Below are 16,900 nucleotides of genomic sequence, written 5' to 3'. Positions count from 1 at the left end.
GAGCTCTGTCCTCTTTCTCTCTGCTCTCTGCACCTGCCATCGCTCACACACAGCCCTTATTCCAGGGCTGGGCCTCAGCCTCCTGCCTGTACAGCCCTCACGGGCACTGCATCCAAGAAGGGAAGCACCTTGTATCTTGCTTTATTTGTAGCAGATCCTGAAACTGATGCGATTTTATATGTTCCCTGTTATTTCAGGGCTTGGGAGAAAAACAAAAGTCATAAGGAAAGGAGTTTCACTTTCCTTTTAAGAATATGGTGAGAAAAAAATCACATGGAAAGTTTAGATGTCTCTTTCATCTCTCTTATTTTCCTGTCTCTCTGTCTCTAAACATTCTGGCAAAGAAAAAAATGGCAAGGCTAGGTAGTGTGATTAAATTTTCTTCACATGGAAGAGTCATCTTGCAGTTGGAGGGTGGAGCTGACACCTCCCCCTGTCCTACTGCCCTAATCCCTGTGCCATGAGCCTGGGCCATCCCCAACTCAAGGCCGTGTGGACTCGCAGCAGTTCCTTCCTGTCCTCGGCTGCCGCTCCTCAATTATTGCAACCAGCTTCCTGGACCAACTGTGACCTTCCCCAGACGTAATGTAAGAGTCTCAAATACAGCTGCCCCAATAGGAATGTGATCATAGGTCTGCTTGCCAACTTTGACAATGCACATCCTTTCCAGAACTGGGAACTTGCCTTTTTAATCCAGGTTCATTAGCTTATAGATCAATTCCAGGAGAATGCTATTGTGAAACTTGCAGCTACCACGGGTACCCCAAGAACGAGATTCTAACTTATTCACCTTAGTCCAGCTTAGAATTGTCATCTCCTCACCTCCCCGGTAACGCTTTCTGGACAACCAGGACCTGAGTCTCCCAGACCCCTGTGGGTCTCACACCTGGACTTAACACCTGTCACAGCCCCTGATGACGTTCCTGATGTCAGCTGAAATGACTCCTATTGAATACCTTTCTCTGAACTTTCATGGACACCAGGATTTACCTGCTTGCTGCTGTGGAGTTCCTTCTCTGAGATTTCACCCTTTATTGACAGAGGCAGAATGAATTGAGACCCCAGAGCCTTAGTTCTGAACCGCAGCAGGCTAAGAACCTCCACTTTAACGTGTCCATCTGGAATATGTTTAACTCAACAACTCTTCTTGGTTGGCTTTCTACTATTCTCTTCATCATTTCCCCCTCTCCCTCCCCCTGCTTCCTGGGACTGCCTTCCATGTAAACTCTTTGGGTTCAAATCCTTGTCTCAGTGACTCCTTTTCAGGAAGCCCAATGCAAGACAACTCCCTGGCTTAAGTGCATTTTATGGGTCTTCATTGCCTGAAGAGTAAAGCCTGAACATCTTACTTCTTCTGGGCCACCGTGAAGGGACCTACCCTTCACTCCTTAGGTTGTTTCTCACCACTCCTCAGGGGCTCTTGGTTACAACTGGACCTGCACCCTGTGGCTCTCCATTCATTCGCTACGGTCCCTGCTCTGCTCCCACTTCCTTACTTTTGCCCTTGTCCGAAATGCACTACTGTGATGGAGGGTTAGGAATGCAGTTTCAGCAAGAGCTACAGAAATCCCCCAATTTTTACTCCCAGGAAGTAATTTACTTTGTTTTGCTCCCAGAAAGTAAAACACAAGTTTAAACTGTAGAAGGGAAATAGTGGTCCAATCCTGCCAGCCCATCTCTACTAGAGGCCAGGACAGACTCCTGTGCAGCTTCATATATAACACAAGAAAAATAAAACAGCACAAATGAGAAGATAAGGCCTTATTTTGTACTTTTAAAAAAGTTCCACGAACTGCTAATCAAGGCTGTCTTTGACAATACTGTGCAATGTTTATGAAGCACACAGAAACTCAAAGGAATTCAAACTCTCACAAAGGAACATTTTTGTTATCCAAATACATGTCTCTTCTCAGTCCCTTCTCTACTTCCTGATTTAAGGATGTATTCAGGGCACACATACAAAAAATCACTATGTTAAGATGGTAATTTGGAAGGAGTTCTGTGGAAAGGTTTCTGCTCTATAATTGAAGAGATGCTTCTCATTTACTTCCATGGAGCCTCTGAACTCTAAGTACAAGTCACTGCCAATTTTTGAAATGAGCCCTGATGATGTTTCAAAGCAAAAACTAGAATGAGTTTTCTCACCACAGAAATGAAATAGGGTTACATTTTCTTCTTCACTGCTTCTGGGGACTGTACCCCTATGGAAGCATATTGCTCAGACTCATTTGATCAGTCAAATTCACTTGTATTTGTATCTACTTGTTACTTGAGGACCTACTATGCACCCAGCACTGCTGAGATAAGCAACAGAATGATCTGTTCGGATGTATGTTGTCAGGCTGGGCAGGTTGCATCTTAGGCCTATGGAGAGACTTGCCTTTCCTTGAACACAGGAATAATGTTTTGACTTACTCTGTTGCTGCTAGGAAATCACAAGAGAAGAGTGGACACTGGCAAGCTTTAAATCGAGACAGAGACTGACTAGGTGACTGACATTATCCCTCAACTATGGTCAGACCAGAACCCTGCGCTGTTTCTAGCACCAAACAAATTACACATTGCAAAAAGTATCTAGGCAGTGCTGATTTGTGTTAATCATACAGATTGAAAGCTCTAGATAACACAATACGTGTCTGTGCTTGGTTATGATCAATGTTTAATTTCAACTGTGGTTGCCAGTGGAGAAACTATACTCTAATGGAAGGAAAGTCGTTTGGCTTCCCCATTCCATTCCGTCCTCTAGCTCACCCCACTCCTCCTCCCCAGTTCCATCGAGCAGGAGCTGACCATCTGTGCTGGTTTGAAACTGTTGTGTACCCCAGAAAAGCCTTGTTCTTTAATCCTGATTCAATATTGAATCAGTGGTGGGATCTTTTTGATTAGGTTGTTTCCATGGAGATGTGTTTCCATCCATTCAAGGTGGGGTTGCTTACTGGAGTCCTTTAGGAAGGAACCATTTTGGAAAAAGCTTCTGAGGACACACAGCCAGAAACCTTTGGAGATGGTGAAAGAAAACACCCCCAGGGAAACAGATTGAAAGGAGAAGCCAGGAGAGAAAGCTAGCAGAAATTGCCATGTCTCTTCCCAGCTGACAGAAACCCTGAATATCATCGGTCCTTTCTTGAGTCAAAGTATCTTTTCCTGGGTGCCTTAGTTTGGACATTTTTATTGCCTTAGAGCTGTAAACTTGTAACTTAATACATTCCCTTTGTAAAAACCATTTTCTGGTATATTGCATTTCTGGTAGAATCAACAAACTAATACACCATCTATAAGATGGATGATAAATGGACTCCCTAAAGAAGAGTTAGCATCTTTCTCTAAATCTGTTTATATGTCTGTTTTGCGGGAGTCAAGTATAAATCATCATTTAAAAATCCTTCCTTTCTAATTCCTGAGGTTCTAAAGAACCTATATCAGAGAGGTGGGAAGGGGGATTACTAACCCGACTATTGCAAATTTCAATAATATTTCAAAATTCAAGTCATTTCATAGAAAAAAATAGGAGTCACCAAATCCTTCACTTCAACTAATTTTATCAGTGTCAGTCTATTAGATAAATAGAGACCTACCATTCCCTTGCTTTAAAAATTCAAGTAATCGGGGTGCACGGGTAGTTCAGTGGTAGCATGCCCACCTTTCATGCAGGAAACCTGGGTTTGATTCCCGGACCATCCCCCCCCCCCAAAAAAAAATACCAGTAATCACAGGGACACAAACTGGCTTATAGTGTTTAATAATGATAAATATTAAAAAATTCAGTGTTAATTTGAAGTTAAGGCCCAGGTTATATTGCTTTTCATCTACTGTTCTAGGCCATATTAATTTGAGTTGACCTTGGCATTAGCTACCCAAACTCAGTTTGAGTTAGGTGGGGATGAAACAGGCACAAACTCTATGACTTTGAAGAACACTTAGATGCAGGACAGATATATACCCCAATTTACATGGGATTATCGCTAATCTGATGTAATTTGTGTTGATAATGTTTGAATGGTTGCCCGTTGTCTTCAGTGAATATGTTGATATTTATTCACTCTCTGTGGTGCCCAATAAAAGAAAATATAGCAAAATCACATGATCATCTCAATTGATGCAGAGAAGGCATTCGACAAGATTCAACATCCTTTCCTGTTGAAAACACTTCAAAAGATAGGAATACAAGGGAACTTCCTTAAAATGATAGAGGGAATATATGAAAAACCCACAGCTAATATCATCCTCAATGGGGAAAAATTGAAAACTTTCCCCCTAAGATCAGGAACAAGACAAGGATGTCCACTATCACCACTATTATTCAACATTGTGTTGGAGGTTCTAGCCAGAGCAATTAGACAAGAAAAAGAAATACAAGGCATCAAAATTGGAAAGGAAGAAGTAAAACTATCACTGTTTGCAGACGATATGATACTATACGTCGAAAACCCGGAAAAATCCACAACAAAACTACTAGAGCTAATAAATGAGTACAGCAAAGTAGCAGGTTACAAGATCAACATTCAAAAATCTGTAGCATTTCTATACACTAGTAATGAACAAGCTGAGGGGGAAATCAAGAAATGAATCCCATTTACAATTGCAACTAAAAGAATAAAATACCTAGGAATAAATTTAACTAAAGAGACAAAAAACCTATATAAAGAAAACTACAAAAAACTGTTAAAAGAAATCACAGAAGACCTAAATAGATGGAAGGGCATACTGTGTTCATGGATTGGAAGACTAAATATAGTTAAGATGTCAATCCTACCTAAATTGATTTACAGATTCAATGCAATACCAATCAAAATCCCAACAACTTATTTTTCAGAAATAGAAAAACCAATAAGCAAATTTATCTGGAAGGGCAGGGTGCCCCGAATTGCTAAAAACATCTTGAGGAAAAAAAACGAAGCTGGAGGTCTCGCGCTGCCTGACTTTAAGGCATATTATGAAGCCACAGTGGTCAAAACAGCATGGTATTGGCATAAAGATAGATATATCGACCAATGGAATCGAATAGAGTGCTCAGATATAGACCCTCTCATCTATGGACATTTGATCTTTGATAAGGCAGTCAAGCCAACTCACCTGGGACAGAGCAGTCTCTTCAATAAATGGTGCCTAGAGAACTGGATATCCATATGCAAAAGAATGAAAGAAGACCCATCTCTCACACCCTATACAAAAGTTAACTCAAAATGGATCAAAGATCTAAACATTAGGTCTAAGACCATAAAACAGTTAGAGGAAAATGTAGGGAGATATCTTATGGATCTTACAACTGGAGGCGGTTTTATGGACCTTAAACCTAAAGCAAGAGCACTGAAGAAGGAAATAAATAAATGGGAACTCCTCAAAATTAAACACTTTTGTGCATCAAAGAACTTCATCAAGAAAGTAGAAAGACAGCCTTCACAATGGGAGACAATATTTGGAAATGATATATCAGATAAAGGTCTAGTATCCAGAATTTATAAAGAGATTGTTCATCTCAACAACAAAAAGACAGCCAACCCAATTACAAAATGGGAAAAAGACTTGAACAGACACCTCTCAGAAGAGGAAATACGGATGGCCAAGAGGCACATGAAGAGATGCTCAATGTCCCTGGCCATTAGAGAAATGCAAATCAAAACCACAATGAGATATCATCTCACACCCACCAGAATGGCCATTATCAACAAAACAGAAAATGACAAGTGCTGGAGAGGATGCGGAGAAAGAGGCACACTTATCCACTGTTGGTGGGAATGTCAAAGGGTGCAACCACTGTGGAAGGCAGTTTGGCGGTTCCTCAAAAAGCTGAATATAGAATTGCCATACGACCCAGCAATACCATTGCTAGGTATCTACTCAAAGGACTTAAGGGCAAAGACACAAACGGACATTTGCACACCAATGTTTATAGCAGCATTATTTACAATTGCAAAGAGATGGAAACAGCCAAAATCTCCATCAACAGAAGAGTGGCTAAACAAACTGTGGTATATACATACGATGGAATATTATGCAGCTTTAAGACAAGATAAACTTATGAACCATGTAATAACATGGATGGACCTAGAGAATATTATGCTGAGTGAATCCAGCCAAAAACTAAAGGACAAATACTGTATGGTCTCACTGATGTGAACGGACATTCGAGAATAAACTTGAAATATGTCATTGGTAACAGAGTTCAGCAGGAGTTAGAAACAGGGTAAGACAATGGGTAATTGAAGCTGAAGGGATACAGACTGTGCAACAGGACTAGATACAAAAACTCAAAAATGGACAGCACAATAATACCTAATTGTAAAGTAATCATGTTAAAACACTGAATGAAGCTGCATCTGAGCTATAGGTTTTTGTTTTGTTTTGGGTTGTTTTGTTTTGATTTTACTATTATTACTTTTATTTTTTTCTCTATATTAACATTCTATATCTTTTTCGGTTATGTTGCTAGTTCTTCTAAACCAATGCAAATGTACTAAGAAATGATGATCATGCAGCTATGTGATGATGTTAAGAATTAATGATTGCATGTGTAGAATGGTATGATCTCTAAATGTTGGGTTAATTTCTTTTTTTCCGTTAATTAAAAAAAAAAAAAAAAAAAGAGAAGGGATAATTGGAGATGAAGGGATACAGACTGTACAACGGGACTGGATATAAAAACTCAGAAATGGACAGCACAATACTACCCAATTGTAATGCAATTATGTTAAAACACTGAATGAAGCTGCATGTGAGGTATAGGTTTTTTGTTTTTGTTTTTTTTGTTTTTTTTTCTTTCTATTATTGTTTTAATTCTTATTCTGTTGTCTTTTTATTTCTTTTTCTAAATTGATGCAAATGTACTAAGAAATGATGAATATGCAACTATGTGATGTTATTAAGAATTACTGATTGTACATGTAGATTGGAATGATTTCTAATTGTTTTGTTAATTCTTTTTTTAATTAATAAAAAAAAAATCAATTTACCATAAAAAAAAAAAAAAAAAAAAAGAAAATATAGCTCCTGCCCCTGCCCCAGCACATGCTCCATTAAAGAGCAGTTGAGTCCTCAAGGAAAGTACCATTTTATTCTTATTTATATACACAGCTACTTTAAACCACAACTAATAGCCTTGTCTCTCATATCACCATTAAATTTTCCTCCTAGATAAAGCCTTTCTCTCTACTCAAATAAAGACAAACACCCTTTAATCTTATAGTTGGCAGCAACCTGACCTTAAAAAGCAATGGTAACCAGTTGCCTGTGACTGATAAACTAGCCACAAAGTCACCCTAGATGCTGAAATTCTTCATAAAATGTATAAGAAGAGGAGAGAGAAACTATCCCGAGACCATCTGTGTCCTGGGCAGTGGTGCAGACTGAGGGTCAGAGTCCAGCTGCCCCCACCGGTGAGGGCTCCAGGCTGACCTGGGCAGAGGCCATGCCCTTAGCTGGTGGGATGCTCCAGCCAAGGAAGGACAGAACATGTGCGACATGAAGACAATTTTATGTGAGAGCCCTTGGCAGGAATGGATTTATTGATCTTCAATTCATTCATTTGATAAATGTAATTATCTGTTCTGTCGCCTGCACTGCTGCAGTGTTGGGGGTAGAGCGGTGAGCAAGCCAGGCTCATTTGCAGCTGCCATAAACCTGACATTCCAGAGACAGAGACAGAAAACAGCCAAGGTAGACTCCATTTGAGGACCTCAAATAAAAGGAGGCCTAATGCAACAAAATGCCCCCATCTGCTTCTTTCCAGCCCTCTAGATAAAGAAGGCGTTTCTCAAAAAGACCTGATCAGATCTTTGCTTTAACCCTGGGTCTTCTCCCTCCCTCTTTTGCTCCGACAGACTAGACATTTGGATTTCACAACAGTAAAATTTAAAAAGAAACAAAAATAGGAGGATCCACGTAGAATTGCCAACTTTTTTTGGGCCATGCATGGTTTTATGTATGTGTATAGATGCAAACATATTTATTTACATTTAATCCACTTATTGTATAGATTTTAGATGGTAATTTATATCACCATTTATTCTTAGTATTAGGTAACACTTACTGAGGTGTTAAAGTGTGACTGACACTTTACATTTGGTCTGCATAGAGCTTATGCCATGCTGTTAACATTCCTATTTTACGGATCATGAACTGGAAGCTGTAGGAGGCTGAGCGCATTGCCCGGTGTAACCAGCCGTGGGTGGTGGGGCCGGCTCTGAGCCCGGGCAGTGGGACGCTGGAGGAGGTGCTCCTCTCACCACCCCGCTTCTCACCCTTACCATGTCCTAGCAAACACAGGAGCCAAAGAATACTCACCAAAAATGTGCGAAGGACATAGTGTTAGAAGTCCTAGTGTTATCTTTAGAAAAAACTCACTTGTTCTTGTTTTTCTTTTTTTCCTATGGACTGTGGAAAGCTTTGACCAGGGCCAGCCTTGGCCTGAAGACCTATAATCAGACATCCTGGCCTCAAGACACCAGCAATGGAGAAGGTTTTAATGTACATCCTAGGCCTATTTCTGGATATTTTAGATCAAGTTTATAACCATGTTATTCATTTAAAGGATGTTCATCATTCCTTGTGGGAGTGACCTTCAAATATTTATAAAATTCCTCCATTTTAATCCCCTTTCCCACTTTGTGGTTTTAATAATGCCTTGGGGGTTCTGGAAACTTTTCAGAGTCAGAAGGCTGGGTGGTGATCCTTGAGTGAGGCAGTGTCCTTAGCCCAGTGTCTGAGGCCTTCCAGGGGTCTGAGAATCCCCTGAAATGAAGCACAAATATTTTGCCAGTTTGTGCAATGCCACCCCCTCCCCAAGCTCTACAGGGGAAATCCCCAGCCTTCCAAGAATTCTTAGCAGTTTCTGTAACCCCAAAGAGATTACAAACCAATGCTCCAGGCTCAGTCACTAACTATGATATTGGGCAAGTCACTTGACTATTCAGTTTCTCTATTCGTCACATTGAAATTCCTCCCTATTGGAGGTACCTTCAAAAAGGTGTTTATTAAGTGAGATAAATGTGTGCATTCCTCTCCTTTCCCTGCTGAGAGAGCTCGTGCAGTCAGTCTGCAGTTTCAGGAGGGTTATTCTGAGCAAGCTCCATTTCCCTGTGTCATTTAGAAGTTTTCTTCTCATGCTTTTATTATGTCATCATCTTTGTAGAGAGCTTGTATTCTATACTTACTGTAAACTGAAAATTGTTATTTCTGTCTCCTCCCTAAAACCAATATAATTTTAAATTAAGAATAAATGGAAACATAAATGTTGTGTGTTTATCAACATGTGGCTGTGTTACTGGACAAAGGTGGTGGATTTTTTGTTTTTTTTTAACATGGGTAGACACCAGGAATCGAACCCGGGTCCTCTGTCATGGCAGGCAAGCATTCTTGCCTGCTGAGCCACCATGGCCTGGTGGTGGATTATTTTACCTGTGTGCTCAAGTGACCAGTTTCTGAGACACTGGGGTTTCAAAGACAGAAAGAGTTTATTTCTAGGCATGAAGCAGGGAGCTCAGACGGCCTGTTGGCCTGAAAATCTGTCTCCCTGACCTGCACTAATTCTGGTAGTTTTATATCATTAAAAGATGGGCAGGTTTTAGGATAATGAGCACAATGGCCCAGATGATATAATTGGAGGTGATTGGATTATTGAGCATGTGAAGATTGATTATATGCTTAATCACAGGATGTATGTAAGAAAATAATGGCCTTAATATGATGATGGGGATGATTTTTAGTATTATAATAAGGTATAGGTGATTTATAGATTAAAGTCTAAGCAGCTGTGTATGTTAGGAGGGCCCATTTTGGTGATTTGGGTGGGTTAGTTATAGGCTGATGCAAGACCCTTCATTGACAAACATTAGCGGCTGTCTTTAGTGATCACGAGAGTCTAGAGTTGAACAACTGGATAAATGGGTATAAGTGAAGGTTAGTCACAAGGTTTTCACAATCACATGGGCGCAAGACAAAGACCATGCAATCATTACCAGAGATCAAGGCAGCTGGATTACAATTCAAAGATTTCAGGTATTTCCCTCTGTCTACTCTAATATAACAGAAAGTAAAAAAGGAATATCTATATAATAATTCATTAATCATAATCATCTCTTCAATCCTAACTTCATGGCTACAGCTGGGAGATAAAGCAAGCAGGCAAATACCCCCGCGGTGTACAACCACTCCGTGTAGATTAGGGAACTGCAGCAGGGTTGTTTAAAAGCAGAGCCACTCTTGGGGAGACAGCCAATGCTAGGTGGTTGTGTTGGACATGTCTTCCAAAACCAAAGTATTTCCACTCAGAAAAGGAAATTCCAAATGGCATGATTTTGTCCCTGATGAGAAAGATCTTTTGGAGCCCAGCGGACACTGAGAATTCTGCCTTTTTGCTTCCTTCTGGTTTCACAGATCATGCAAGGGGATGGCACATGCGCACATCCCAGCAACACCTGGCTCTCAGATGGCATTTAGGAGAAATGCAGGAGGAACTTTCAATAACCCGATTTTATTGACTAGTTCCTGGCGTCCATGGTGATTTGCCTACTGAAACCTCATAATTGGGCATCATTTATGAAGAAAGTTTTATTAAATTACCCTCCCAAGGAGTGAGGCTTCTACCATTGGCCTCAGCAATTTGCACCTTCTAAAATACTGGTAACAGGGAACATTTAGGAAAGAAGGTGATGGGGTGAAGGGAATAAAGGAGAACATTGTTTCCTTGAAACTGAATGACAGAGTCTCTCCACAGCCCCAGGAAAGAGCACTAAGTATCCAGTCCCCACCATGGACCATAGAATTAGGACTCCTTCCTTGAGGGATGGTTTGCAGATGAGGATGAGGATTTCCCTAAAAAGTATGTAAAGGGGTACAGCTACACAGAGAAAAAACATGTTCTAAATTAATGGGGTCCTAGAAGATCAGAATTAGATCAGACAATGGATGGCATTTAGTCCAACCCTGAACTGATGCTTGGATTTCCTATATAACGCTCGGAAGGGTTGGCAATGCTAGAACACTGTCAGTGATGGAGAACTCACTGCTTCCCATCACAGGCGGCTCTAATCATTATAGAATTATGCACTTATTCAAGCATTTATTAAGGCCCTACTTCACTAGGCAGGGGGAACACAGCAATGAATAAGAGACATTTAATACCAACTTCAGGGACCTTAGAATGGAGTGGAAAATGAAACGAAACAAGTAACTGTGATATTGCATTCTTCCTTATTGAATTCTCATGCCTGGAAATACCACTCACTGTTTAAGCACACACAATAAGCCTAATCTATATTCCATAGGACAAATCCATCTGGTATTTGAAGACAATGTTCGTATTTCCCTTTAAAAACTAGAAATCTGCACCTTCGTTTCTTCTTCACTCAAGTAAACTAGGTAAACCTTATCAGTTAGGACAAGAAACAAACTAAACCCCTCCATGTATGCACTGCCATGATAGTATAGATTATTTAAAGACAAGCCAGCCAATATTTGGTTTCCCTTCTTGCCTTCTGAAAGTAAAATAAAACTGAATTATTGAAGAAAAGGGTCAAAATTACTTTCTGTATAAAAATTTCTCCCCTTCCCTCATCTGGTTGCAAAAACTCGTTCCCTCAACCATTAAGACATTTATTATACTTTTCATGTCCTTGAACTTTTCAATAAGAGACACAAAACCTAACAAAGAAATCTAAACAAGTTAAGTGGAAACTATTTTTTTTTCACACACATAATGGATTTAGTTTTACTTTACAGAGGTCTTACATTTCATTATTATTTAAAATGTCAGGACAATTTTGCCTGCTGGGAGCACAGATTTTCCTCCTATTTTTAAAATCTTACTCAAAATCTCTTATTGCATATTGTATGAATTATAGCAGCTCTTACTTGTTGCTTTTTAAAATATCAAACTTCAAGGCCCATGTTTGCATTCTGCTAAATATTCTGCACATGTAGGGTATATTAAGCATTTATAGAAAAAAATGCAAATGACAGCAACATTTTTGGGATGAGTCTATGCTTGCGTGACCTTTAGAATCAGAAATCGGGCTTTATTGTGGGAACAAGCCGAGTTCCTCCACATACTAAGTTAGTGCATTCTTCTTTCATGTTGGGAGCCTGATCTCTCTCTTATTTCTCTTCTCCCCCTGCCAATCTATACAGTCCAAAGAGAAGCCACACCTTACCATGCCCTATTGCCTACATGTCCTATTGTCTACGTGCCAAAATGGATGCAAAGTTGTAGACAAATGGGAAATCAAAGCAACAGCCAGGCCAGTAGAATATGAAAAGCAAGAGGTATGGAGCAGCTAAGTTTGAACATGTGTTTTGGGGCCACCCAGAATCCACATGTCCAAATCGGTTATAATAACAGCTTCTTTAGCAGCAGCTCCAGCCATAGAGAATGACATGGAAAGAACAGGTTGACACTCACCAGATGTTGCAGTTACATCTATTCATATATATGAGCATATCAACAGCATCACCCTCAAACCCAAAGGCCGGTGATGAAGGCAGCACAAACGAGTGTCACAGCTGAAACCAATGGCAGAGAAGAATAGTGAACACATTCGTTAGACACAGTTTAGGTGAAAGTCAGTTGTTTGTTACTTGTGAGATGACCTGCCTTAATAAAAGCCATGATGTGTCTATTATTAAATTAAAATGTGTGTGTTTCCCACACTTATGTAAAACTTTATCAATTTTATCATTTCACAGCTGGAGTTGACTTAGGTTTTATTTCTAAAATTATCCTAGTCGTAAGATGAATGAATTACTGTCCATAGTAGAAGTCAAAACAGAGGTCTTATTCATTAATTTATTGAATACTTTCTCTCTCTCCATTCATTTACTGAATGTCTTCCCTTACATCAATGTTAGTCACTGTTTCATCTGTAGCTCCGACATTTTGTGAGCCCCAAGCTAAATTTGCACAGGATAATCTTCCCTTGAACCAAATTTTGTTGAAAATAATGCTAGCCCTAGAATATAAAAACCTGGCAGAGAACAGTTTTGATCTCTTCTCTCTCTTTATTACGTAGCATTTTATTTTTAGTGCCCCAGTCGATCTACACACCCAAGTACAGCTGGTGACTCTTTTTGTCTTCAAAAACAGACTCTCGTTGCATTGCTGGCTGTCTCCTTCGAATTGTAATATGAGCACTTGCCATCTTCAGTGTAGCTTCTGTCATCTCTGCTGTTTTTGGAGTATTTCTTTTAAGGGGCGAGAGAAAGGGAAGTCTCTTTTGTTGAGTGCTCAGTGGTCAGTAGAGGCTCACAGAGATCTTGGTAAGCAGTCCCTCCTTTCTGGCCACCAGGCTTTCCTGTGGACATTTTTGGTCCATCTTGTGTGAGTGAAATGTCTCCTCTGCTTTCATTCCCATCAGGGCAATGTCATATAAGTATAGAGCTGGTGATCAAATTCTGACTTATGTGCCAACACATGGAGCCAAAGTCATCCAGAGGCTCTGCTCTGCTCAAGTCACCTATATCCTTGCAGCCACTCGACTTGCTCCTTCTCTGAGCCCACCACTAACAGGACTTTGCTTTGCACAGAGTATAATATCCCAATATATCTGGAGTCAGAAATCCCTGGATGAATATGTTCTAATTCCTGACTGTCTATAAACTTTCCTACTGGGCTACACAAAGTAAGCACAATCATATTTCTACTTCTTCACCCTTCCATTTTCTAGGTGATTAATATATTTAGGTATATTCACAGCCATAGAGAGAAGAAAAACTTCTGGAACAAATTTTTTTTGCCCTTTTCTTCTTTTTTCTTTATCCTGTCCTCATGACAATACATAAAACTTGAGCCCTAGGTTATAACGTAACTTCCCTTCTTTCAGTGCCTTCATGACTTTGTAGAATTCACCCTTCTTAATGCTAAGATGAGAGCACTATCCCTTGATAGATACTAACCTAACATGCTGAGCAATTGAGATGTTTGTCCTCCCTCTAATTTTCTAAAATACCCACAGCTCATTTTCATGGCCCGTTTCTTAAAATGTGCTCATTGTTCAAATATCTATTTTCCAAGATCACATTTTCAAGGTAATAGCATTACCACAAGGAGTTATTTGATTAGTGTACAATGTACTATCTAAACTGCTTAAGTTTCCTCAGGTTTTGCTTCCTATCATGCAGAACCATCTTTAAAATTCACTGTCAGATGAAAAAGGACTGAGAAAATGTGGGTCAGAGTTTGGAACTATTTCTTAAATAATTTTATGGAGGCCTATAATTCATATAATAATTCACTCTTAACAAGTGTGTAATTCAATGACTTTAAATAGGTTGACCAAGTTGGGCAACCACCACAAGACATTTTAGGACATTTTTATCACTCCTATAAGTAAGATCACTAATGCACATTTATTATTCACCCCACTCTGACCCCCTTCTTTAGGCAATCACTAATCTGGGTTTTCTGTCTCTACAGCTTTGCCTTTTCTGGATATTTCTTATAAATGGAATTGTATTACAATATGACATCTCATGTCTGGTTTCTTTGAGCATCATATTTCTGAGGTTCATCCATGTTGTAGCATGTATTTGTAGTTCACCCTTTTTATAAGTAGTCTTCCATTGTATGGGTATGCCATATTTTGTCTATCTATTTATAGGCTGATGGACATTTAGTCTGTTTCCAATATTTGGCAATTATGAATATGCTGCTAAGAACACCCATGTTCAAGTCTTTGGGTGGGGAGGCATGTGTCTTCATTTCTCTTGGGAAAATACGGAACTAATTTTTTAACAGCTATATTGAGTTATAATTGACATACAATAAACTCCACGGCATTAAATGTACAATTTGATGTTTTGATATATATAGACTCAGGAAACCATTGCCACAATCAACAAAATGAACACATTCATCACCTTGTAAAGATTCCTTGTGCTGCTTTATAATACCGCCTGCTTTTCCTCCTTCACACCCCTCCTCATCCTCAGACCACTAGTGACTTGCTTCCTATCAAAATAGATTGGTTTGTATTTTTTAGATTTTCTATAAGGGGGATCACACAGAAGTATTCTTTTGTCTGGCTTCATTCATGCAGCATAATTATTTTTATAATTCATCCATTTTGTGATGTATATCTATAGCCCATTGCCTTTTTAAAAATTGCTGAGTAATATTCTGTTGCCTGAATATACCACAGTTTAGTCATCTGTTGATGGGTATTTGGGCTGTTTCCAGTGTTTGGCTGTTGCAAATTACAGTGCTGCTTTGATCATTCTTATTTGTAAGAACATATTCTTTTCTTTCTCTTGGATAAATTCTCAGAAATGGAATGGCTGAATCATATGGTGGGTATAGCTTTAACCACGTAAGAAATTGCCAAATTGTTTTCCAAACTGGTTATTTCATTTTACATTCCCATATATTGCATGAGCATTTTAGTTCCTTCTCAATCTTGAGACATGTGTATGGTTGTTCTTTTTAATTTTAGTCATTCCAACAAGCTCATTATGGTTTTAATTTGCATTTCCCTAATGACTAATGATCTTTTAAAAAATTAAATTGCTTGTTTTCTTAATATTGAATTTTGGGTAGTCTTTATAAATTGGAGATACAAGTCCTTTATCAGACATATGCTTTGAAAATACTTTCTTCCAGTCTGTAACTTGTTATTTTGTGAATCAAAAGAAAGTTGGAGTGGCTGTATTGATATCAGACAAGATAGATTTCAGAGCCAAGAATATTATCAGGGATAAATAGGTTCATTTCATAATGACAATAGGGCAACTTATCAAGAGAACAAAAATTCTAAACACTTGTGCAGCTAATAACAGACATTCAAAACACCTGAAGCAAAAATTGTTAGCGTTACAAGGAGAAATAGGCGTATCCACAATGATAGTTGGAGAATTACTTCCCCTCTCCCAATACTCCATAGTAAAAGTAGACAGAAAATCAGGAAGATATCTTAGACTTGAACAATACTATTCACCTCCTTGTCCTTGGTCCTTATAGAATGCTCTACCCAACAGTTTGTAGTAGAGCAAACATCTTTTCAGTACATATAGAGTGTTCACGAAGATTGATCATCTCCTGTTCCATAAAATAAGTGTCAGTAAGTTCCCTCGTATTCAAATCATATGTAGTATTTTTCTTTGCCCTCACAATGTTGTGCATGCACAAAGTGTTACTTAAAGTCAGCTCCTCAGCTCTCACGCCCTCATGTAGACACTGGTATGTAGACACTGAGCCCAGTCTCGCGGGAACATCACAGGCCTGACCCAGATCACATCCAGCTTAAACCACACCCAACAAATAATCACACACAGAATCTTCCATCACCCCAAAATGTCCCAGGAGCCATACTTCTCAGCAATTGAGGGAAGCCTGCACTACCTTTTTTTACCCCTATGGATTGGTGTACATATAAAAAATTATGGAAAAACAACCAAAAGGAGTTAGAAAATTTTACATGTTCATATTTTAAAAACCAATGCTTTTAACACAACTGACTAATAAAATAATATTTAATAGTGCACAACAGGTCATATGATTCATAAGTGTAACTTTATTTAATGAATATCTTCTTTCACTCATTTTAGGACATCTCTATAGCTACAGGCATCATCTCATTCTGATTTTGCATCAGAAATTGATTTGAGCCCTTCAGAAGCTCATGCTAGGCACTGGAGCTTGCCTTCTTATTTCCTCAAGAAACTTCTATCTTCATGAACAGCTGTTGCCCCAGCCCATCTCCAGACCTCAACTAACTTCGCCTTAACTCTGCATTGGTCTATATGGATAAATGTAAGTTTCCCAGTCGCAATACTGAGCCAATATACTAATTATAAATCACTCATTTCATTCCAGCAAGCAGGTCTGATGAGTATACCAAACAGTGATATTTTGCATGGAAAAACTGGGTTATTTCACTGCTCCCATCATGACATTGAGGCATATGGATTGTGAGTT

General features: G+C 39.2%; 1 long non-coding RNA gene across 2 annotated transcripts in view; it reads right to left on the bottom strand.

Moving 5' to 3' along the window:
- The window catches only part of LOC143653229 (uncharacterized), a 36,176-nt gene extending 20,043 nt beyond the window's left edge, over positions 1 to 16,133 (bottom strand). For both annotated transcript variants that reach the window (XR_013161179.1, XR_013161180.1), the window contains exons 1-2: positions 15,921 to 16,133; positions 12,395 to 12,495 (exon numbers count right to left, since the gene is read on the bottom strand). This is a non-coding gene — a long non-coding RNA (uncharacterized LOC143653229). The remainder of the gene's footprint in view (positions 1 to 12,394; positions 12,496 to 15,920) is intronic.
- Positions 16,134 to 16,900: the final 767 nt, after the last annotated feature.

This window comes from Tamandua tetradactyla, chromosome 13 (genome assembly GCF_023851605.1).
Source record: "Tamandua tetradactyla isolate mTamTet1 chromosome 13, mTamTet1.pri, whole genome shotgun sequence".
Lineage (NCBI taxonomy): Eukaryota > Metazoa > Chordata > Mammalia > Pilosa > Myrmecophagidae > Tamandua > Tamandua tetradactyla.
This window is presented reverse-complemented; position numbering and strand designations above follow the sequence as displayed.